At 45.1% G+C, this 23,199-nt stretch overlaps 1 pseudogene; it reads right to left on the reverse strand.

The window, feature by feature from the left end:
* Positions 1-11,679: 11,679 nt before the first annotated feature.
* On the reverse strand, positions 11,680-13,107 carry LOC105722999 (keratin, type II cytoskeletal 8-like; annotated as a pseudogene).
* Between the last annotated feature and the right edge of the window lie 10,092 nt (positions 13,108-23,199).

Here is a 23,199-nt window from a genome sequence, read left to right on the forward strand (position 1 = left end):
CATGATGGAAAAGAAATAAGGGGTTCTAAAAGACGAGCCAGGGGCTTGTATTCTACATGTAAGCGGTCATGAAAGGATGAGAGGATAGACTGAGCTTGTGAGGCCGGGAGGAGGAACTTCCTGTGGTCTAAGAACCATCAACCTTCTGTAGGAACCATTTGCCTGGTAAAGCAAGTTTTTAGAGGGAGAATAGGTAGAGAAGATAGATAAGAAGGAAAAATACTGGTCTTGTGGGGGAGACACTGGGGTGTTCACTGTTTCTTTGGCTGTTTTGTCGCCTAAGGCATTTCCTTGGGCAATAGAATCTGACGGTTTTTGGTGTCCTCTGCCGTGGATAACTCCGGCCTTGGCTGGGAGGACAGTGGCCTTAAGGAGCGCCTTTATTAAGGGGTCAATGATGATAAAAGAGCCCTGTGTGGTAAGAAAACCTCTTTCTGCCCATATGGCAGCATGATGATGTAGGATGTCGATGGCGTATTTAGAGTCAGTATAGATGTTAACATGTAGTCCTCCGGCAAGAGTAAAAGCACGGATTAAAGAAATCAGTTTAGCTTACTGAGAAGTGGTGGAAGAGGGGAGTGTGGTAGCCTCAACACTAGACGAGTGGGATACAAAAGCATAGCCAGCTTTGGCTAGTGCCAACCGACTGGGCTTGGAGGAGCTGCCATTAATAAACCACGTGTGTTCTGGGTCTGGAATAGGAAAAATAAATATGGGGAAATGGGGAGGATGCTATATGGATTAGTGAAGTGTGAAGAGGAAACTAAACTTTGGAGGTTGTGAGAGCTATAGAGGGTAAGTTGGGCATAGCCTGTGATTTTGAGGAATTCTAAGAGTATCAGGGCGGCAGCTGCTGCCGTGTGTAGGCATGAGGGCCAGCCCAGGACGGTGACGTTCAGTTGCTTGGATAAAAAGGCTACAGGCCGTGGGCCTGGCTCCTGGGTAAAGAATTCCGATGGCACAGCCTTTTATTTCTGCTGTGAGAGAGAAGGGTTGAGAGGAGTTGGGGAGCGCTAAAGTACAAGCAGTCTCTAAGGTCTTTTTAGAGAATGGAAGGAAGAATGGGGGAAGGATTTTTGGTCTATAGGGTCAGCTAAGTTTCCTTTTCTAAGTTTATAAAGTGGTTTGGTTAGGGGGGCAAAACCTGAGGCAAAAGTATCCTACAATGCCTAGGAAGGAGAGAAGCTGTTGTTTAGTGGGTACGGTTGGGGTTTAGGAAATTAACTGGATATGGTTGGAAGAGAGAGCTTGTATATGTTGGCGAAGGATTATACTGAGATAGGTAACAGATGGGGAAGAAATTTGGGCTTTAGGAAAAAGCATTTTTGAGGTCAAGAACAGAGTAGTGAGTTGTGGAAGGGGGTGTGGAAGATAGGAGGGTATCAGGGTTTGGTACAACCGGGTGGATGGGAAGTACAATCTGATTGATGAGGCGGAGGTCTTGGACTAGTCTGTAGAATTTGTCTGGTTTTTGGACAGGTAGAATAGAAGAATTGTAAGGAGCGTTTGTAGGAATTAAAAGGCCATGTTGTAATAGATGGGCGATTACAGACTTTAGGCCTTTTAAAGCCTGTTGTGGGATGGGGTACTGACACTGGGCAGGATAAGGGTGATTAGGTTTTAAGAGGAATGATGAAGGGTGAGCGACTTGTACCAAAGGATGGGGAGATGGTGTCCCACTCCCTAGGGTTAAGGTAGGGGGACATAAGGGGAGCTGTTGAAGGAGGTACGGGTTTGGGGAGGAGGGCAGCAATGAAGTGTGGCTGTAGCCCAGGAATAGTTAAGGAGGCAGGCAATTTTGCTAGGATATCTAGGTCTAACAGGGGAACTGGACAAGTGGGGATGATTAGGAAAGAATGTGGAAAGGAAGACTGGGCGCAGTGACTCAGGCTTGTAATCCCAGCATTTTGGTAGGCCGAAGCAGTTGGATCACCTGAGGTCGGGAGTTCGAGACCAGCCTGACCAACGTTGAGAAACTCTATCTCTACTAAAAATACAAAATTAGCCGGACATGGTGGCACATGCCTGTAATCCCAGCTACTTGGGAGGCTGAGGCAGGAGAATCACTTGAACCTGGTAGGCGAGGTTGTGGTGAGCTGAGATCACGCCATTGCACTCCAACCTGGGCAACAAGAGGAAATCTCCATCTCAAGAAAAATGAAATAAAAAAATTAAAAAAAAAAAAAAAGAATGTGGAAAGGAGTGCTGGCCTAATTGACTTGGGGAGTTTTGAGAGGCCTAGAGGCCTTGCCATCAATTCCCACAACAGTTATGGAGGCCAAGGAGACAGGTCCTTGAAAAGAAGGCAGCCTGGGGTGAGGGGCCCCGACCTGATTAAGGGGATGGACTTACCCTCCACCGTAAGAGTTACCCAAAGCTCAGCATCCGTGATGGTCCAGGGGACCTCCAAGATGTTTGGGCAGCGTCAGTCTTCAGCAGCCAAACCAATTCAGTCTGGGAGCTTTGGGTTAGAGCTCCAGGAGTTCTGGAAGCAGCGACGTGAGTCGGACGGTCCAACTTTCCATGGGGTCCAGGCACAGATGGGGCAGGGCTTAGAAGGAATCCTGGGCTTCGGGCATTCCTTGGCCCAGTAGGCAGGTTTCTGACACTTGAAGCAAGGTCCAGGAGGGGTGGCTGGACGCTGCAGTCTGTGCACTTTGAAGTCTTTGTGAGCCGGTGGTGTGGCTGAGGTTTGTCTTACAGCAGAGGCAAGCATCTGTAGTTCTGACCGGACAGCATCTTCCCTATTATTGAACACCTTAAAGGTGAGGTTGATTAGTTCCTGTTGTGGGGTTTGAGGGCCAGATTTTAATTTCTGTAGCTTTTTTAATGTCAGGGCTGATTGGGTGATAAAATGCATGTTAAGCGTTCTTCAGGGGCGAGAATAGAAGTAAGGAGACATTTAAGTCACTCCAGGTGAGATTATAGGACTGGATTAAGTATTGGAACTCTTGTATATATTTAGTAGGGTTTGATGAAAAGGAGCCTAACCATTGGCAGATTTGGGAAAGGTCAGATAAAGAGAAAGACATGCACCCTAACTATGCCTTTGGCTCCAGCCGCATCTTGAATGGGAATTGTTGGGAAGGGGTTGGAGGAGTTAGCTGTTGAACTAAACTGCTGGATAGTGTTTGAGGTGGGGAGGTGACAGGAGGGGCATAAGGAGGTGGGTTGTGGGCAGAGGAAGAGGAGGGAGGCTCTAGGAGAAGGTTGGGCCTGGATTGGGGCCGGTTCAGACAGGCAGGGAGGAGAAATGTTGGAAGGGTCGATGGACAAGGAGGATTCTGGGTTACTGACAGAGGCAGGAGGGGCGGACGGAAGGGAGAGAAGGAACTGAGATTAGGGAAGGATTGGAGTGTAAAAAAAATGCCTGGATGCCTGGCACCTTAGACCATTTTCCCATTTGTTGACAAAAATTGTTTAGGTCTCGAAGAATAGAAAAATGGAAAGTGCCATTTTCTGGCCATTTGGAATTATTGTCTAATTTGTATTGAGGTCAGGCCACACTACAGAAAAAAGGAGATGTTTAGGTTTCAGATCAGGCTTGAAGAGGTTTTAGGTTTTTTAAAGACGCAGGCTAGAGGCGAAAAAAGGAATAGAGGGTGGAATATTGCCCCTGGCGAAATAGGTAAGTTTAAAGGAAAGGAACAGAATAGAGACTAGGAGAAGGAGTGAGCATCTACCAGGGTTTTCAGTAGGCGTCCCTGACTGATTCCTCGGCTGTAACGTGGATGAGTGATCAAGGCAGTCATCCCCACAATTGACCAGACACCAAGGGAAGAGTCTTGTCTTCCTGAGTCCATGACCGACGTTGGAGTTTTTGAGCGAGAGGGAGAGAGACTTGTCTCCTCCAGCTCCACATGGATAAAGAGTGTGTCTTCATCTCTTCTAGAAGGAGAAAGATTTAAAGGAAAAGAGAGAGAAAGAGGGAGAGACTTGTCTCCTTGAGATTTGAAGGAAGGGGGTGGGGAGACTTGTCTCCCCTCCTCTAAAGAGAGAGAGATGAGGAGAGACTTGTCTCCCATTCTCTGAAGGAAAAGAGAAAGAGGGAGAGACTGCTTACCGGATCTGAAGATGGTGGAGTAGCTATTCGGCATGCTAAGCATGAGCTGCTAGCATGATCTGATGTGTTGAGGTCTTAGGTGGGTCTCTTCCCAGAGGGGGAGCCACGTCAGGGGGCTGATCTCCCCAAAGGAGTACCCCTCTTCCTGGTTTCTGGCACTAAATGTTAAAACATGCATGCTGAATGAAGACACCCCCCAAACAGGCTTTGTGTGAGCAAGAGGGCTGTTTATTCGCCTGGGTGTAGGCAGGCTGAGGCCGAAAAGGGTGTCAGCGCAGGGCAGTGGGATAGGAGTTGGTTTTATAGGTTGTGGGGAAGGCAGTCAAAAGTTACAAAAGTTAAGTTTAGGGCAGGTTTTTGCAACCTGGAAGGGAGTCGTAGATTTGCAAGCTGGGAGGGGGGTCTTAGGGTGTGGAGTCATAAAGTTGGCCAAGCTGGGAGAGGGTCATAGGGTGTGGCATCACGAAGTCGGCCAAGGTCAGTTACAAAGTCCAAAGGGCTTGTCAATTGAGGCCGGAATAAGAAACAATAGAAGAATGTCTCAAGTTAGGCGCTGCAGGGGTTGATCGTTTCTCTAGGAACTCATGTGGGATGTACGTGCAGGTGCAGGTCACAGAGATTACCATGCCATTCAGGGCGTGGTCAGAATTTACAGTTTTGTTTCCTCGAGACAGAATCTCACTTTGTGATGGATGCTAGACTGCAGTGATGCCACATCACACCTCACTACAACCTCAAATTCCTGGGCTTTAGAGATCTTTCTGTCTCAGCCTCTCAAACAGCTAGGACTACTGGTGTATGCCACCACACACAGCTAATTATATATATATATAAATATATATATATTTATATATATATAAAATACCGGACTATATATATATATATAATACCAGACTATATATATATATATATATATATATATATATATTTATATATATTTAGAGATAGGGTCTTGCTCTGTTGCCCAGGCTGGTCTCAATTTTTGGCCACAAACCTAGGCTTTCCAAATCACTGGGATTACAGATGTAAGTCACTGAGCCCAGCCTTTTTTTTTCTTTCTTTTTTTTTTTTTTTTCTGAGGCAGGGTCTTATTCTGTCATCTAGGCTAGAGTATAGTGGTGCTAAAAGCACTTTGGCAAAAATTATAACACTGACAAAATTATGACAGTGAAAATAATGTGACATGGCAAAAGCCCCATAAAACTGCATACCTCAACCATACCTCAGCTTTCTATTGAAACTGCTCTCTGTAACCCAAATGTGACAGGCAAGCAGTCCAAACCCATGCCATCTTGGCCCCTGCAACTTGTAATAAGTAATTAAGGACTGTAATTTCCACCCTACTCAGACAATGTGTAAACAAATACTAATCTTGACTTTCGTGAACCACTTAAGTAACAATCAGAATGTCAAAAGTCCCCTGGCCCTCGGAGTGTCCGGAGCCCCTCACCCTCATCTTCGCCCAGGAATCCACTGGAATGTCTGGAGCCCCTCACCCTCATCTCCGCCCAGGAGGTGATTTACAGAATCCACTGGCCTCAGAACGTCTGAAGCCCCTCACCCTCTGCCCCTTACCCTCACTCCCGAGGTGGTTTTACGCGTATAAAAGGTCTTGACACCCTCCTTTCGGGGCCACGGGTTGGAGAGATGCGAGTCTTCCGTGGCTGCCGGCAATAAAAACCCTGCAATTTGGCATACTTTTGTTTTGGTGTTGACTTTCTATGCTCGGGCCAGTACAACAATAAAAGAGGTCTGACCTAACCCATTCCATCTTGCCTTTAACCTACAAACTGCTCTTGATCATTCCTGGGTATGAGCTGAGCTAACTTTGGGAGAAATTTACTTTATAGTTTAAATGATAATAGCCCTTCTCAAAACTAAACTACCTTTGTAAAAGTAATGAAAGACCACTAAGTTAAGAGGATGAGAGGACCCTGAATTCCGTTAAGATGTAGGCATAATTAAATGCTTACCAGCCATTCTTCAGGAGGTCACAAGATTTGCAACTTCCCCAATTACTCTTGTAAATAACATCACTATTGTGGAACCTAAGATTGGCCTTTTGAGGTGTCTTTCAGGCTTTTGCATTTGTTTTATTTTATTTTTATTTTTGAGGCAGGGTTGGAGTGCTGTGTTGCCTTTTCAGCTCACTGCAACCTCTGCTTCGTGGGCTCAAGTGATCCTCCCCACTCAGCCTCCAGAGTAGTTAGGACCACAGGCATGCAGCACCACAACGGACTAATTTTTTGTGTTTTGGGTAGAGACAGGGTTTCACCATGTTGCCTAGGCTGCTTTCAAATTCCTGAGCTCAAGCGATTTTCTGGCCCCAGCTTCACAAAGTGCCAGGATTACAGGCGTGAGCCCCTGCCCCCAACCAACTTTTGCATTTCTGACTGCTGGATGGCCCCAGTTGGACCAGCAACTCCTCTGTGATCCCCCACCCAGAAGTGGACAAGGGCCATTTTCCACAGTTCTATGATTGCATTTCCAACCAATCAGCAGTACTCTTACTCTAGGCCTCTGCCTGTCAAACTATCCTTTAAAAAAACCTTAGCCTCGGGCTGCACACGGTGGATCACACCTGTAATCCCAGCACTTTGGGAGGCTGAGGCGGGCGGATCACGAGGTCAAGAGATCTAGACCATCTTGGCCAACATGGTGAAACCCCGTCTTTACTAAAAAAAACACTAAAATTAGCTAGGCATGGTGGCATGTGCCTGTAGTCCCAGCTACTAGGGAGGCTAAGGCAGGAGAACTGCTTGAACCCAGGAGGCGGAGATTGCAGTGAGCCAAGATTGCACCACTGTACTCCAGCCTGGCGCCTGGCGACAGAGGAAGACCCTGTCTCAAAAAAAAAACCAAACCTTAGCCTCCAAATTTTCAGGGAGGTGGATTTGAGTAATAATAAAACTCAAGTCTCCCTTTTAGCTAATTCTACGTGTATTGAATTGCTTCTCTGTTGCAATTCTCCTATCTTGATAGAACGGCTCTATCTGCTCAGCAGGCAATTAGAACCCATTGGGCAGTTACTGTGTGATCACAGCTTACTATAGCCTTGACCTCTTGGGCTCAAGTGATCCGCCAACCTTGGCCTCCCAAAATGCTGGAATTACAGGCATCAGTCACCATACCTGGCCAAGCCACCTCCCATTCTCTTCAAAGTCATCCCTCTGCTCGCTGAGATAAATGCATATCTGATTGCCTCCTTTGGAAAGACTAATTAGAAACTCAAAAGAATGTAACCATTTGTCTCTAACCTACCCATGACCTGGAAGTCCCCTCCCTACTTTGAGTTGTCCCACCTTTCCTTCCAGTTGTCCCACCCTTCTGGACAGAACCATTGTTCATCTTACATATATTGATTAATGTCTCATGTCTCCCTAAAATGTATAAAACCACCCTGTGCTCCAGTCACTTCAGGCACATGTCATCAGGACCTCCTGAGGCTGTTTCACTGGTGCCTGTGTCCTTAACCTTGGAAAAATAAACTTTCTAAATTGACTGGGACCAGTCTCAGATACTCAGGGTTCACAGGTTTTACAATAGTGATGTTATTGCTCCCCCAGAGCAATCTGGGGAGGGTCACAATCTTATAACCTCTAGTTGCATGACTCCTAAACCATAATTTCTTTCTTTCTTTTTTTTTTTTAATGAGACGGAGACTTGCTTTGTTGCCCAGGCTGGAGTGCAGTGGCAGGATCTTGGCTCACTGTAACCTCTCATGCCTCAGCCTGCTGAGTAGCTGGATTACAGGCAGGTGCCACCATGCCCAGCTAATTTTTTGTATTTTTAGTGGAGACGAGATTTCACCATGTTGACCAGGCTGGTCTCTAACTCCTGACCTCAAGTCATCCACCTGCCTTAGTGCTGAGATTACAGATATGAGCCACTGCACCTGGCCCTAAATAGTATTTTCTAATCTTGTGGCTAATTTCTTAGTCCTATAAAAACAGTCTAGTTCTCAGGCAGGAAGGGGGTTTGTTTTGGGAAAGGGCAGTTATTATCTTTGTTTCAAAGTTAAACTATGAACTAAGTTTCTTCCAAAGTTAGTTCGGCCTGTGCCCAGGAATGAACAAGGACTGTTGAGAGGTTAAAGGAAGATGGAGTTGGTTAGGTCAGATCTCTTTCACTGTATCAATTTTCTTCTATGATTTTGCAATGGTGGTCTCAATGTGGTGTCTCCCTATGTTGCCCCGTCTAGCCTTGAACTCCTGGACTCAAGGGATCTTCCTGCCTTGACCTCCCAAAGTGCTGGGGTTACAGGTATGAGCCACTGTGCCGGGCCAACTCCAGCTTAACTAATGATATAAGAGGCAACATGGTATTGGAAAAGGAGCTATCATTTCTTACTTCTCTACTACAGGCTGGATGCTTTATATAACTCTTTCTTATTTATATTTTCTTATCTTTCCCATCTGTGTGTGTGTGTGTTGTTTGCTTGTTTGTTTTTTGAGACAGAGTCTTGCTGTGTCACCCAGGTTGGAGTGCAGTGACATGATCTAGGCTCACTGCAACCTCCGCCTTCCGGGTTCAAGCGAGTCTCCTGCCTCAGCTTCCTGAGTAGCTGGGATTAAAGGCATCTGACATCACGGCCAGTTAATTTTTGTATTTTTACTAGAGATAGAGTTTCACCATGTTGGCCAGGTTGGTCTCGGACTCCTGACCTCAAGTGTTACACCCGCCTAGGATTCCCAAAGTGCTGGGATTACAAGCCTGAACAACTGTGATCGGCCAAGATAAGGACTCTTTTATTTCTATTTTTTTTAAACAGAGTCTCACTCCATCACCTAAGCTGGAGTACAACGGCATGATCTCAACTCACTGCAACCTCTGCCTCCCTGTTTCAAGCAATTCTCCTGCCTCAACCTCCCAAGTAGCTGGGATTACAGGCACCTGCCACCATGTCCAGCTAATTTTTTTTTTTTTTTGTATTTTTAATAGAGACAAGGTTTCACCATATTGGCCAGCCTGGTCTTGAACTCCTGACCTCAGGTGATCCACCCGCCTTGGCTTCCCAAAGTGCTGGGATTACAGGCATGAGCCACCATGCCCGGCGATAAGGGCTCTTAAAAAATGTATTCTATCTTGCTCTTGTTACACATTAAATAATTTCTTAATATCATCAAAAAGAATCAGGTTTTTGTTTTGTTTTTTTTTTTTTTTGAGACAGAGTCTTGCTCTGTCGCCAAGCACCAGGCTGGAGTGCAGTGGCACAATCTCGGCTCACTGCAACCTCTGCCTCCCGGGTTCAAGCCATTCTCCTGCCTCAGCCTCCCCAGTAGCTGGGACTACAGGCGCATGCCACCACACCCAACTAATTTTTTGTATTTTTAGTAGAGACAGGGTTTCACCATGTTGGCCAGGATGGTCTCGATCTCTTGACCTGGTGATCCGCCCGCCTCAGCCTCCCAAAGTGCTGGGATTACAGGCTTGAGCCACCACGCCCGGCCAAAACATATCAGTTTTTACATTTCCCTGATATAAAACAATCTATGATTGTTTGGCTAGTTTTTAAAAAAAATTCATAAAGCCAGGCACAGTGGCTTATGGCTGTAATCCCAGCACTTTGGGAGGCCGAGGTAGGCGGATCACGAGGACAGGAGATTGAGACCATCCCGGCTAATACAGTGAAACCCATCTCTACTAAAAGTACAAAAAATTCAGCCGAGCGTGGTGGCTCATGCCCTTAGTCCCAGCTACTCAGGGATTCCTGCTGAGGCAGGAAAATCGCTTGAACCCGGGAGGTCGAGGTTGCTGTGAGCTGAGATCATGCCGTTGCACTCCAGCCTGGGTGACAGAGCAAGATTCTGTCTCAAAAAATATATATATAGCCAGGCGCAGTGGCTCATGCCTGTAATCCCAGCACTTTGGGAGGCCGAGGCAGGTGGATCATGAGGTCAAGAGATCGAGAACATCCTGGCCAACATGGTGAAAACTCATCTCTACTAAAAATGCAAATATTAGCTGGGCGTGGTGGCGCACACCTGTAGTCCCAGCTACTCGGGAGGCTGAGGCAGGAGAATTGCTTGAATCTGGGAGGCAGAGGTTGCAGTGAGCCAAGATCTTGCCACTGCACTCCAGCCTGGCGCCTGGCAACGGAACAAAATTCTGTCTCAAAAAAAAAAAAAAAAAGAAAGAAAAAACGTATATATATATTTAGAGATGGGATCTTCCTACGTTGGCCAGGCTGGGCTCTTGGGCTCAAGGGCTCAAGTGATCCTCCTGCCTTGGCCTCCCAAAGCACTGGAATTACAGATGTGAGCCACTGTGTCCAGCTGGACTATTTTCTATGTATGTTCAAATATCCATATGTATATATGGGAGCATATAAATGTACATGAACAAACGAAATGCATGTGAAAATATGAGAGCTCCTAATGGGTATGTGGAACATATGTGAATGGCAGGAGGTTGTGGTGTCTGGGAGAATATATATATGAATGAATGCATTTGTATCAGAGTGTAGGGCATAAGACTATGGCAGAATATATACGAAAGTGTGGGCAAGAGTTGTCTATGGGAGCTCATGCAAGCTTTGCAAGAATCCGTATGTGAGTGAGAGTGTATGTGAGAGTTTGAAGTGAGTGTATATGGTATGCGGAGGGGAGGGCTTGCATTGTTTCATGTGAGTGTGGGTAGAGAGTATATTAGTGGAGAGTTAATTGGGCAACCCTAGTTCTACTCCTTAGTTCACATCATTCAGTGAAGACTTTCCAGTGAATTGCTTTTAGCACCAGTTTCTGGGATTTGGGCACTCTAGGGTTAGGAAACTTGTTATTTTTCCTTTTCAGGCCCTGTATTGAGGTACACCCTCATTTAGCTCCACACACACTTTATGAGCACTTACTGTGCACAAGGTGCTCCTCGTAGATCTTTTCTGGCAGGTAAGAATACTCTCTGAGGAGTCATGTCTCTAGATACTGTCCCAAATCCTTTCCCTCACTGGATTCTCACAAAAGCGGACTCCCTTCATTGTCTAAATAGGGAAAACAAAATCTGTTCAGAGCATGGGCTTGGAGACAAATAGACCTGGGGTGAACTTCTCTCTGTTACTACCTAGCTATGTTAGTTTGCAAGGGCTGCCATAACAAAATGCTACATAATCGGTGGCTTAAAACAACAGAAACTTATTCAGGTTTTTGTGCTGATATAGAAAAAAAAAAAAGTCAAAAAAAAAAAACAAAACCAGAAACGTATTTCCTCACAGTTGTGAAGATTAGAAGTCCAATATCAAGGTGTTAGCAGGGTTGGTTTCTTTTGATGCCTTTTTCCTTGGCTTGCCAATGGCTGCATTGTTGCTATGTCCTCATGGTCTGTGTGAATGTATCCCTGGTGTGACTGTCTTTTCCAATATTCTCTTCTCCTTCTTCTTTTTTTTTCCAGAGCTAGCTGAGGTTTCATTTTGGACACACACAAAAAATCAATTGAATTGTTTGATAGCTGGAGCCATGGACAAGAGGGGTCCCAGGCAGTAAACTCCCCCATGGGTAAGCTGAGGGCTAGGGCTGAGCCTCAGGTGTGTCTCCTGTTCCCTGTGCTACCATGCACAGCAGTCTCCCTCCCGGGCTCTGGGGCAGCCGCAGGAAGGGCAGGCTGGGAGGGACTGCCACAGATGTTCACTTGGGCAGGACGTCAGAGGACTCAGACACCAGCTTCCCATCGCGGGTCTCGATCTTCTTTACAACCACAGCCTGGTGGAGCTGATGTGGCTAAAGGAGCTGGAGCCCATGCCAGAGCCAAAGCTGGAGCCCAGGCCATAGCTGAGGCTGGGGCTTGTGAGGTCCCCATAGGCTGAGCTCAGACCACCTGTATAGCTGCTGGTGTTCTTTGTATGGATAATCATGTTCTGCATCCCAGACTCCAGCCAGCTCTCCTCGCCCTCCAGCAGCTTCCTGTAGGTGGTGACCAGGGCCAGCCTGACATTCATCAGCTCCTGGTACTCACACAGCTGCTGCTCCATGTCCTGCTTGGCCTGCTGCAGGGCGGCCTCCAGCTCGGACAGCTTGGCGTTGGCATACTTAAAGGCCAGCTCCCTACGCTGCTAGGCATCTGTGATGGAGGCCTCTAGGGAAGCCCTCTGGCCTTTGAGGCTCTCAACATAATCCTGGAGCCAGATGATGTTCTGGTTCATCTCGGAGATCTCAGTCTTTGTATGCTGCAAGTCATTCCCGTGCTTCCCAGCCAGCGTCTGCAGCTCCTTATACTTGATCTGGTACATGCTCTCAGCCTCAGCCCAGCTGTGGTTGGCAAGCTCCTCATACTACACCTTGACCTCAGTGATGATGCTGTCCATGTCCAGGGAGTGGCTATTGTCCATGGACAGCACCACAGACATGTCCGAGATCTGAGACTGCAGCTTCAGGGTCTCCTCTTCATATAGCTGCCTGAGGAAGTTGATCTCATCAGTCAGCCCTTACAGGAGAGGCTCCAGCTCTATCTTGTTCATGTAAGCTTCATCCACATCCTTCTTGATGAGGACAAATTCATTCTCCATCTCTGTACGCTTGTTGATCTCATCCTCATACTTGTTCCTGAAGTCCTCCACCAGCCCTTGCATGTTGCCAAGCTCTGCCTCCAGCTTCAGCTTCTACTGGCCCAGCATTTCCAGCTGCCGACTATGGTTGTTGATGTCAAACATGTTGTCCATGTTGCCATCTTCTGCTGCTGCAGGAGGCTCCACTTGGTCTCCAGCATCTTGTTCTGCTGCTCCAGGACCCGTATCTTGTCCACAAAGGAGGCAGACTTGTTGTTGAGGGACTTGATCTGCTCCTTCTCCTGGGTGCACACGGGCTGGATGTTGTGGTCCACCTCCAGGTTAAGGGGGCTCAGCAGGCTCTGGTTGATCATGACAGTGGTGATGCCTCCCATGCTGCTGACCCCACCATAACTCTGTCCAAGCCACCACAGAAGCTACTGTGGTCCACTCTAGAGAAGTCCGAGGAGCTGATGTGGGCACTGGGCCCACTCGTGTAGGAGTGGCTGCTGAAGGCCCAGGGGCCAGAGGTGGACACCTTGTAGGACTTCTGGGTCACCCTGATGGACATGGTGGAGGTATGCGTGGAGGCAGGTGGGCTGAAGCAGGCGGTGATTCCAGAAGAAGCGGAGAAGCTGCTTCTTGGTCAATATTCTCTTCTTAAAAGGACACCAGTCAGATTGGATTAGGGCCCACCCTAACAGCCTCATTTTGACTTAATCACTTCTTTAAAGGCTCAGTCTCCAAATACAGTCACATTCTGAGGTACTGGGGGTCAGAGCTTCAACATGCGAATTTTGAGGGGACGCAATTAGCCATAGAACTAGCTGTGTGACCTTGGCCTCTCTGCACCTTGGTTTCTCCCCAGGGTATGTAGAGATAATTAGAGGTGATATTGTAAATATTTGACACCTGGAAGGGACTCTGACAACCTACTAACTTTGGTGGCCCTAGTGTTAGAGCAGAGTCCTGGAGGCCCCTGCTATGCCAGGTATTAACCCTTTAGTTGTTGAATTATATGGGGAGGTCTGAGGGGGAGTTCTCATGAAGCAATCAAGGTGGTGGTGGTGTGAGTGAAGAGTGATGCCAATCAGTATAGAAGTTTTAAAATATTTTAGCAATCTATGCAGCTCTGTCCATGCATACTACCCAAATATCAATCCCAGTGGAGTTAACGCCTACCTTATTAGTGTAGTTATATGCACATGTGTTGACCTCTTCCCCAAACACTCACCTTGATTTCTCTAAAGAAATCCTATCAGGCCCAAATCTAGGGTCTCAAAAACTCAGCTTTGGTTTTTCATTTGGTTGTGCTGTGGCCCGAGAGACTGTTAAATTTCGGTTATTTTCCATCTGCTGAGGAGTGTTTCACTTCCTATTATGTGATTAAATTTTTTTTTGAGGTGGAGTTTTGCTCTTGTTGCCCGGGCTAGAGTGCAATGGCACAATCTTGGCTCATTGCAACACCTGCCTCCCCGGTTCAAGCTATTCTCCTGCCTCAGCCTCCTGAGTAGCTGAGACTAAAGGTGTACACCATCATGCCCAGATAATTTTTGTATTTTTAGTAGAGATGAGGTTTCACCATGTTGGCCAGGCTGGTCTCGAACTCCTGACCTCAGGTGATCTGCCCACCTTGGCCTCCCAAAATGCTGGGATTACAGGCATGAGCCACTGCACCCAGCCTTATGTGGTTGATTTTACAGCATCTGCCATGTGGCGATGAGAAGAATGTTTATTCTGGTGCTTTGGGTGGAGAGTTCTGTAGATATGTATCAGATCCATTTGATCCAGTGCTCAGTTCAGATCCTGTATATCTTTGTTAATTTTCTGTCTCAATGATCTGTCTAATATTGTCAGTGGAGTGTTGAAGTCTCCAACATTACTGTGTCAGTGTCTAAGTCTCTTTTAAGGTCTCTAAGAAATCGCTTTATGAATCAGGGTACTCCTGTGTTGGGTGCATATTATATTTAGGATAGTTAAGTCTTATTGAATTGAATCCTTTACCATTATATAATGCCCTTCTTTGTGTTTTTAAAAATCTTTGTTGGTTTAAAGTCTGTTTTATCAGAAACTAGAATTGCAACCCCTGCTTTTTTCTGTTTCCCATTTGCTTGGTAGATTTTTCTCCATCCCTTTATTTTAAGCATATGTTTGTCATTGCATGTGAGATGGGTCTCTTGAAAACAATGGGTCTTGGTTCTTTATCCAGTTTGCCACTCTCTGTCTTTTAATTAGATCATTTAGCCTATTTCAATTTGAGGTTATTATTGTTATATGTGGATTTGATCCTGTCATCATTTTAGTTCGTTATTTTGTACACTTGTTTATGTGGTTGCTTAATAGTGTCACTGATCTGCATACTTCCGTGTGTTTTTGTAGTGGTTGGTAACGGTTTTTCCTTTCCATACTTAGTGCTTCCTTCACAAGCTCTCGTAACGAATTCCCTCAGCATTTACTTGTCTGAAAAAGATCTTACTTCTCCTTCACTTATGAAGCTTAGTTTGGTGGATATGAAATTCTGGGTTGGGATTTCTTTTCTTTAAGAATGTTGAATATTGGGCCTCCCATGTCTTTTGGCTTGTAGAATTTCAGCTGAGAGTTCTGCTGTTACTCTAATGGGCTTCCTTTTGTAGGTGACTTGGCCTTTCTCTCTGGCTGCCCTTAACATTTTCTTTTTCATTTCAACCCTCAGAATCTGATAATTATGTGTCTTGGGCATGATCTTCTTGTGAATTCAGCTACTCCTACTTCCTCATACACAGCCAATGTTCCTGTCTCAGGCTTTTATGGAACATTGCATCTTGCCTCAACTAAGGGGCTTTGTGACAACTTTGCTTGATAATCTGCTTGACCTTCTGCACTCACACGGCTGTTGAGATGCTAGGTATCATTCTTGATGTGTTTGGGGTCACCAAGGTCAGATATCCCCCTCAGAAACTTCCTCACTATAAAGGATGAATTCATATAGCACAAGGAGCCTAAAAGCACTTCTGTGCCTTTGTGCCACCATGGGTGAGGGTCCAGAGAAATAGGACTTAATGGCCCTTGAGAATACATCTTTTTTTTTTTTTGAGATGGAGTCTCGCTCTGTTGCCCAAGCTGGAGTGCAGTGGCCAACTAAATAGGCTAGTGGATCAAAAGCCAGTTTGATGGAGTCTCACTCTGTCGCCCAGGCTGGAGTGCAACCTCCGCCTCCCGGGTTTAAGCAATTCTTCTGCCTCAGCCTCTCAAGTAGCTGGGACTCCAGGCACGTGCCACCACACCCAGCTAATTTTTGTATTTTTAGCAGAGACGGGGTTTCACTAAATTGGCCATGCTGGTCTCAAACTCCTGACCTTGTGGTCCACCCACCTCAGCCTCCAAAAGTGCTGGGATTACAGGCGTGAACCACAGCGCCCGACCTGAGAATACGTCTTTATAGAATACTCAGTATAGTATTCAGCCTCCAGGCCCTGCTAAATTAAACTGGTTGTCACTGGGGAAAAAAATCTGCTGTTGGGGTTTTACTAAGGGACACACACACTTTGACTTCCGTACTTTCCCCCTCCCAGTGAAAGTGGCAAAAACAATAACTGAAAGTCTTAGACATTACTGTACTCTCTCTTTTTTTTTTTTTTTTTTGGCAGTAGGTAAAAGTTATTTTAAAATTAACTATTTTTTAATTTTAAAAACAATACCTGCACATAGCAAAGCTTTTAAACAGTACAAACAGCCAGACTACCAGGTTCATTCCACAAGGATACCCAATGAAAACAGTTTCTTGTGCGTTCCTTTGAAAAAATGTTAATATTTATACAGAACAACCTTTTTTTCCACACAAATGGACTCAAACCAGATACGCTGTTCTCTGCCTTACTTTGTTCATGTAACTATTTAGATAGCTTTCCATATCAGTACAAACATATTCACCTCACCCTTTTTAATAGAGAGATAGATGGAGGTAAAGTTTACAACTTAATTTAACTGATCAGTCCCTAAATGATGACCATTTAGGGATTCCATCCCCCCACCCAGTCTTTTGCTACTAGAAACAATGCTATAGTTACTATCCTTGTACACATGTCCATGTGCAGGTGTGATATATCTGCAGGCTAAAATTTTAGAAATATAACTATTGGATTATAGAGTATGCACACTTAACATTTTTTTTGAGACAGAGTCTCACTTCGTCACCTATGCTGGAGTGCAGTGATGTGACCTCGGTTCACTGCAAACTCTGCATCCCGGCTTCAAGCGAATCTCGTGCCTCAGCCTCCCGAGTAGGTGGGATCACAGACACACGCCACCAGGCTGGCTAATTTTTTGTATTTTAATGGAGACACGGTTTCATCATGTTGACCAAGCTGGTCTCATACTCCTGACCTCAAGTGATCTGCCCACCTCAGCTTCCCAAAGTGCTGGGATTACAGACATGAGGTACTACACCTGCACACACTTTACATTTTTGATAAATATTGATAAATTGCCATCCAATAAGATTGCCCAGTTTATACTCTTAACAGGCAGTGTTAAAGATGGACTGTTTTCCCCACACTGTCACTCACACTAAGTATTAACAAATTTAATAATCTTATAGGTGGAAAGTTGTATCTCACTTTAATTTTAATTTTTTTCTTTTCTTTTTTTTTTTTTGAGACAGAGTCTTGCTCTGTCGCCAGGCGCCAGGCTGGAGTACAGTGGTGCAATCTCAACTCACTGCAATCTCCACCTCCTGGGTTCAAGCAATTCTCCTGCCTCAGCCTCCCTAGTAGCTGGGACAACAGGCACACGCCACAACACCCAGCTAATTTTTTTTTTTTTTTGTATTGTTTAGTAGAGACAGGGTTTCACCATGTTGGCCAGGATGGTCTCGATCTCTTGACCTTGTGATCTGCCCACCTCAGCCTCCCAAAGTACTGGGATTACAGACGTGAGCCACCGAGCCCGGCTAATTTTAATTTCTTTCATTATGAGTGATGAGCATCTTTATCAGTAATTCATCTCTCTTACTGTATACTCACTGTTCATGCCCTTTTCCCATTTTGTATTGTTATTCATCTTAATCTTACTGAGTTACAGGATCTTTTTGTTATTGAGGAAAGTAGCCCCTCTCTTACCTGTTTATGTATTATAAAATATGTTACCACTTTGTTGTTTGTGTTTTGACTTTATGTCAATATATATTTTTGTGATGCAAAAGTTTTAAATGTTATGTGGTAAAATGCATCAACTTTTTTTGTATGGCTTTTGGATTTTGTATCATGTTTAGAGTTTCTTCACTTAAAGGTTATACAAGTTTCTTCTTGCACATTAGTCTCTTTCTTAACATTTAAATCTTAGATCCATCTGGAATTGTTCTTACTTTACACTTAACATTTCAAGCTTAGCACTCCTAAATCTGCTTATTTCCCTCAGACTAGTGCTTTTCAAATATTTACACAAAAGGACATTTCGGAGCAGAGGAGTGTCCTTGAAACCCTGGGGATCTGGAGAGATTTGGTTCCAGCTACAAGATCAACTTTTTTTTTTTGAGATGGAGTCTTGCTCTGTTGCCCAGGCTGGAGTGCAGTGACGATCTCAACTCACTGTAACCTCCACCTCCCGGATTCAAGACTCAGCCTCCTCAGTAGCTAGGATTACAGGTGCCTGCCACCACAGCTGGCTAATTTTTGTATTTTTAGTAAAGATGGGGTTTCACCATCTTGGTCAGGCTGGTCTCGAACTCCTGATCTCAGGTGATCCACCCACCATGGCCTCCCAAAGTGCAGGGAGTATAGGCCTGAGCCACCATGCCCAGCCAGGATCAGCATTTTTTTAAGCCTCATGTTTTACCCTAAATAGCCATGTCAGTTTTGCATTTTACTCCATGCTATGTCTATGTTTCCTTTAGTATAAAAATATAAGTTTAAACTACTTATCCTTTGAGTGAAAGTAGTGGCCCAAAAAGATGGGCCATGCCATGTTTTACTTGTGACTTCATTGCCCTGTCTTAACCTTTTGTGCACACGCAGGCTTTCTGTGTTCTGGGAGTGTGTGTCGATGGGGGGGGATTGCTGTTCCATACCTTGGAGCAGCAAAGCCTTGGGCTGTTGGTTTAAAGTTAAGGTATGCAGCCATTAGGGGAGTATACACAGCCATAGGACTGCCATTGAGTACAATGAGCTAGGTAACTTCAAATACCAGAAATTTTTTTCCTCACAGTTCTAGAAGCCAGAAGTCTGAAATCAAAGTGTTGGTTCTGTTTTGGAGGCTCAGAGGGAGAATCTGTTTCATGCCTCTCTCCTAGCATCTGGTGATTGTTGATAATCTTTGGCATTCCGTGGTTTGTGGTGGCATAACTCCAAACTGCCTGTGTCTTATTTTTTTTTTTTAAAGACGGGGTTTCACCATGTTGGTCAGGCTGGTCTCGAACTCCCAACCTCAGGTGATCCGCCCGCCTTGGCCTCCAAAGTGCTTGAATTACAGGCATGAGCCACCACGCCCGGCCCGCCTCTGTCTTTGCATAGTGTTCTCCTTATGTGTCTTTGTATCTCTTCCCTTCTTCTTCTTTTTTTTTTTTTAATAGAAACGGGGTTTCACCATGTTGGCCAGGATGGTATCGATCTCCTGACCTCGTGATCCGCCCGCCGCAGCCTCCCAAAGTGCTGGGATTACAGGTGTGAGCCACCGCTCCCAGCCTCTTCTCCTCTTCTTATAAAGACATCAGCTATTTTAGATCAAGGGCCCACTCTACTCCAGTATGTTTTATCTTAACCTAACTAATTATATTAGCAGTGATCCTATTTCAAAGTAAGGTCACATCCTGAGATTTTGGGAAGGACTTGAATGGGGGTGAAGAGGTGGTACTGTCCAACTCAACAGTGCCTTTGTTAGAAGGAATTGGTTCAAAGAACAGAGTGACTCTGGGTTATGCCTGCAGTATCTTTCTGCCCACTGATTGTACTGTCCTATTAAAAACTTCCTTTTAAAATTTTATTTTAAACTTTTTATTATGGAAAATTTTTAATATATACAAGATAGAGAGAATAATGTAATGGATGGACCATAATGTATCAACCATCCAGTTTCAATAATTTTCAACTAATGATTTCATCTATAACCCCTCCCCACTGGATTATTCCATACTTTACATTATTTCATCTATAAATACTTCAGTACATATTTCTATTTTTTTCCTAATTTTTTCTTCTTCTCTGCCTTCTTTTCCTTTTTTCTACTTGTCTACCTCTCTTCAGTATGTATTTCTAAAAGGTAAGGACTCTTTCTTTTTCTGAGACTGAATCTCACTCTATTGCCCAGGCTGGAGTGCAGTGACTCGATCTTGGCTCACTGCAACCTCTGCCTCCCGGGTTCAGGCAATTCTCCTGACTCAGCCTCCCAAGTAGCTGGGATTACAGGCGCCTGCCATCATGCCCAGCTAATTTCTGTATTTTTGGTAGAGAAGGAGTTTCACCATATTGGCCAGACTGGTCTTGAACTCCTCACCTCAAGTGTTCCACCCGCCTCGGCCTCCCAAAGTGCTGGGATTACAGGCTTGAACCACCGTGACCGGCCAAGATAAGGACTCTTAAAAAATATATATCTGTCTATCTTGCTCTTGTTACATGTTAAAGAATTCCTTAATATCATCAAAAAACTACCAGTTTTTACATTTCCCTGATATAAAAAAATCTATGAAGATTGCTTAATAAATTGATGTTTTAGTAAGATGCAGTGGCTCATGCCTGTTATCCCAGCAACTTAGGAGGCTGAGGCAGGAGGATTGCTTGAGCCCAGGAATTCTAGACCAGCCTGGGCAACATACAGAGAACTTGTCTCTACAAAAAAATTTTAAAAATAGCCAGGAGTGGTGGTGCATACCTGTAGTCCTAGCTATTCAGGAGGCTGAGGTAGGAGGATTGCTTAAGCCCAGGAATTTGAGGCTGCAGTGAGCTGATTGCACCATTGCACTCCATTCAGCCTGAGCAACAGAGCAAGACCCTGTCTCAAAAAAAAAAAGAAAGAAAATAAAAAGAAAAAAAATTGATGCTTTCATTAACATCAGTAATTTGTGGAGACTGCATGAGAAAGTTTTGTGGAAGGTGCCAAGCCCCCAGCAACTTCCTTGCAAATTCTCAACTATCAGCACCTAAGACTGTGGATTCTTTCAGCTTCTCTCTGAAACCTTATCTTTGAGTGAGACTGCTGCCTTAATTAACTTTTTAACTTCCTTAGCTAGACCTTGTAGAAAATTAATTGTCCCTCCTTAATTCTCTTTAGAACTAGCCACTTTCAAAGAGTTGCTTCTGGAATATACAATACATTGTTGTTAACTGTCAATTTAAAAAAGCTGCTTCTGACAATAAGCATAGAATTCCATCAGTCTCAGGCTACGCTAGAAGTTTTTCTAAAATAATTTCTCCCCTGGTGTGGTGGCTCACGCCTGTAATCCCAGCACTTTGGAAGGCCGAGGCAGGCGGATCATCTGAGGTCAGGAGTTTGAGACCAGCCTAGCCAACATGGTGAAACTGCATCTCTACTAAAAATATGAAAATTAGCTGGGCCTGGTGACGGGCACCTGAAATCCCAGCTACTCGGGAGGCTGAGGCTGGAGAATCACTTGAACTCAGGAGGCGGAGGTTGCAGTGCCACTGTACTCCAGCCTGGGTGACAAGAGCAAAACTACATCTCAAAAAAAAAAAAAAAAGGAATTTCTCTTGTGGGAAACAAAACAAGCAAACAAACACCTAGCTTTTTCATAGATTTTCCTAATCTAAGCTGAGGTTCATGTCTCCTGAGGGAAAATTAAACAAAACAAAACAAGGAGCAGAAGGCTGAGTGAAGAATCCTGGCAGAGGTGGCAGTGAAGCTGGCCTCTTTAGGATCCATCTTTAATCACTCAAAGAAACGCTACATGGACACATCTATGTTCCATCTCCTTGGAACACATATTCAGGGGACATGGACTGGAATTAACCACAGCGTAATTCCAATTTCAACTAGGCATAGAAAAGAATTTCTCTGATAAATATTTGAGAAAATAGGAATGGTCACAATGACTTATGCCTGTAATCCCAGCACTTTGGAAGGCCAAGATGGGAGGATTTCTTGAGTTCAGTAGTTTGAAACCAGCCTGGGCAACACAGTGAGACCTTATCTCTATTTTTAAAAAATAATATAAATAAAATAGTTGAGAAAATAGTAAGATTCATGTCCATCTTCCTAGTCTTCAGGAAGGATATTCCTCCCTTGCGTGTACACTCCCTTCCCCAACACATACACTCTGAGCTGAAGTATCTTATCCATCTGTCAGAGGTTGGCTCAAGTTGTAGGCTTGAAGGCTGGGATTTGAGTCGACCTAGGAGAAATCAAGGACCAGGGCTTGACTAAGGAAGGATCAAGAGGATACTGTTCACAACAACACTTCCTGTGAGTAGTGGGCATTTTAACCAACAAAACCTGTTCATGTTTATATTCTTTTTTTTTCTTTGAGATGGAGTCTCACTCTGTTGCCCAGGCTAGAGTGCAGTGGCACGATCTCAGCTCACTACAACCTCTGCCTCCCAGGTTCAAGTGGTTCTCCCACCTCAGCCTCCCGGTAGTTGGGATTACAGACGTGTGCCACCATGTCCGGCTAATTTTTTGTATTTTTGGTAGAGACAGAGTTTCACCATGTTGGCCAGGCAGGTCTTGAACTCCTGACCTCAGGTGATCTGTTCGCCTCGGGCTTCCAAAGTACTGGAATTACAGGTGTGAGCTACCGGGCCTGGTCATGTTCATATTCTTAATGCCCATCAGTGAAGTAGGTGCTTTCATCTCTACTTGTTGGATGAGGAAATTAAGTCTCAAGAAGGAAGAGGGCCTTCAAGGCCACAGTGAGTATCAAAACTATGAATCGGGCCTTTTAAGCCCAGGTCTCTGGCTTCCGAAATACTATGATTTTCCCAGCATTTGTCCTCTGTCGGTGGCCCGTGGGGGAAATGCCCTCAGAGACAATCCCCAGGCACCTTATCTGAGCCCTGGAGATTTGGGGGAGAATGGGCATCACTAAAGGAGAGCAGGGGCAGAAGGAGCACTTTGGCCGACACTACCCAGGTGAGGATGCAGCTGCAGCATTTCCATGGAAGTGGTACAGTATCCTCTGCAAGACAGGCCTCGGAGGAATTCACTTTTCTGAAGCTTCAAGAAGCCTGGACAAACTTTGTTAGCCCCATAACCTTCAGCCATGTCATTTGTCTCATACGTAACCCAGTACCAAGAGGGCCTGGGAATACCGCCCCCTACTCTGAGGAAGTAGATAGGGAGTAGCAGCTCATTCAATTACCAGATGCAGGGAGTCATTGAGCACTGTTCATGGGGTGGAGAAAGGGAGGAGCAGAAAAAGAGAGGAAATCCTGATGGTCAGCCTCTGTATCCTGGCTGTAACCCCAGGATCCATGAGAAAGATTCAAGGGAGCTGGCTGAAGAGTCAGTTCTTTGCTATACTCCTCTATTCATTTCTCCTCTGGATCCTGAAAGCCACCTCCCACTCCTATTAATTGAACGAGAGACAACCTGGCTGTTTTCTCTCTCCTCTTGGTGTCCATGGGCAAGATAGAGGTAGTATGAGGACCTGATAATCCTGTATCTTAGATGTGAAGAAACAAAGGGATGTGATGCTCCCAGGGTCTACCCTAGGGAAACAAAAGCATTCAACTTTTCACTC

This window comes from Aotus nancymaae, unplaced genomic scaffold (genome assembly GCF_030222135.1).
Source record: "Aotus nancymaae isolate 86718 unplaced genomic scaffold, 86718_ANA_hifiasm-v0.15.2.pri h1tg000073l, whole genome shotgun sequence".
Taxonomy (NCBI): Eukaryota; Metazoa; Chordata; class Mammalia; order Primates; family Aotidae; genus Aotus; species Aotus nancymaae.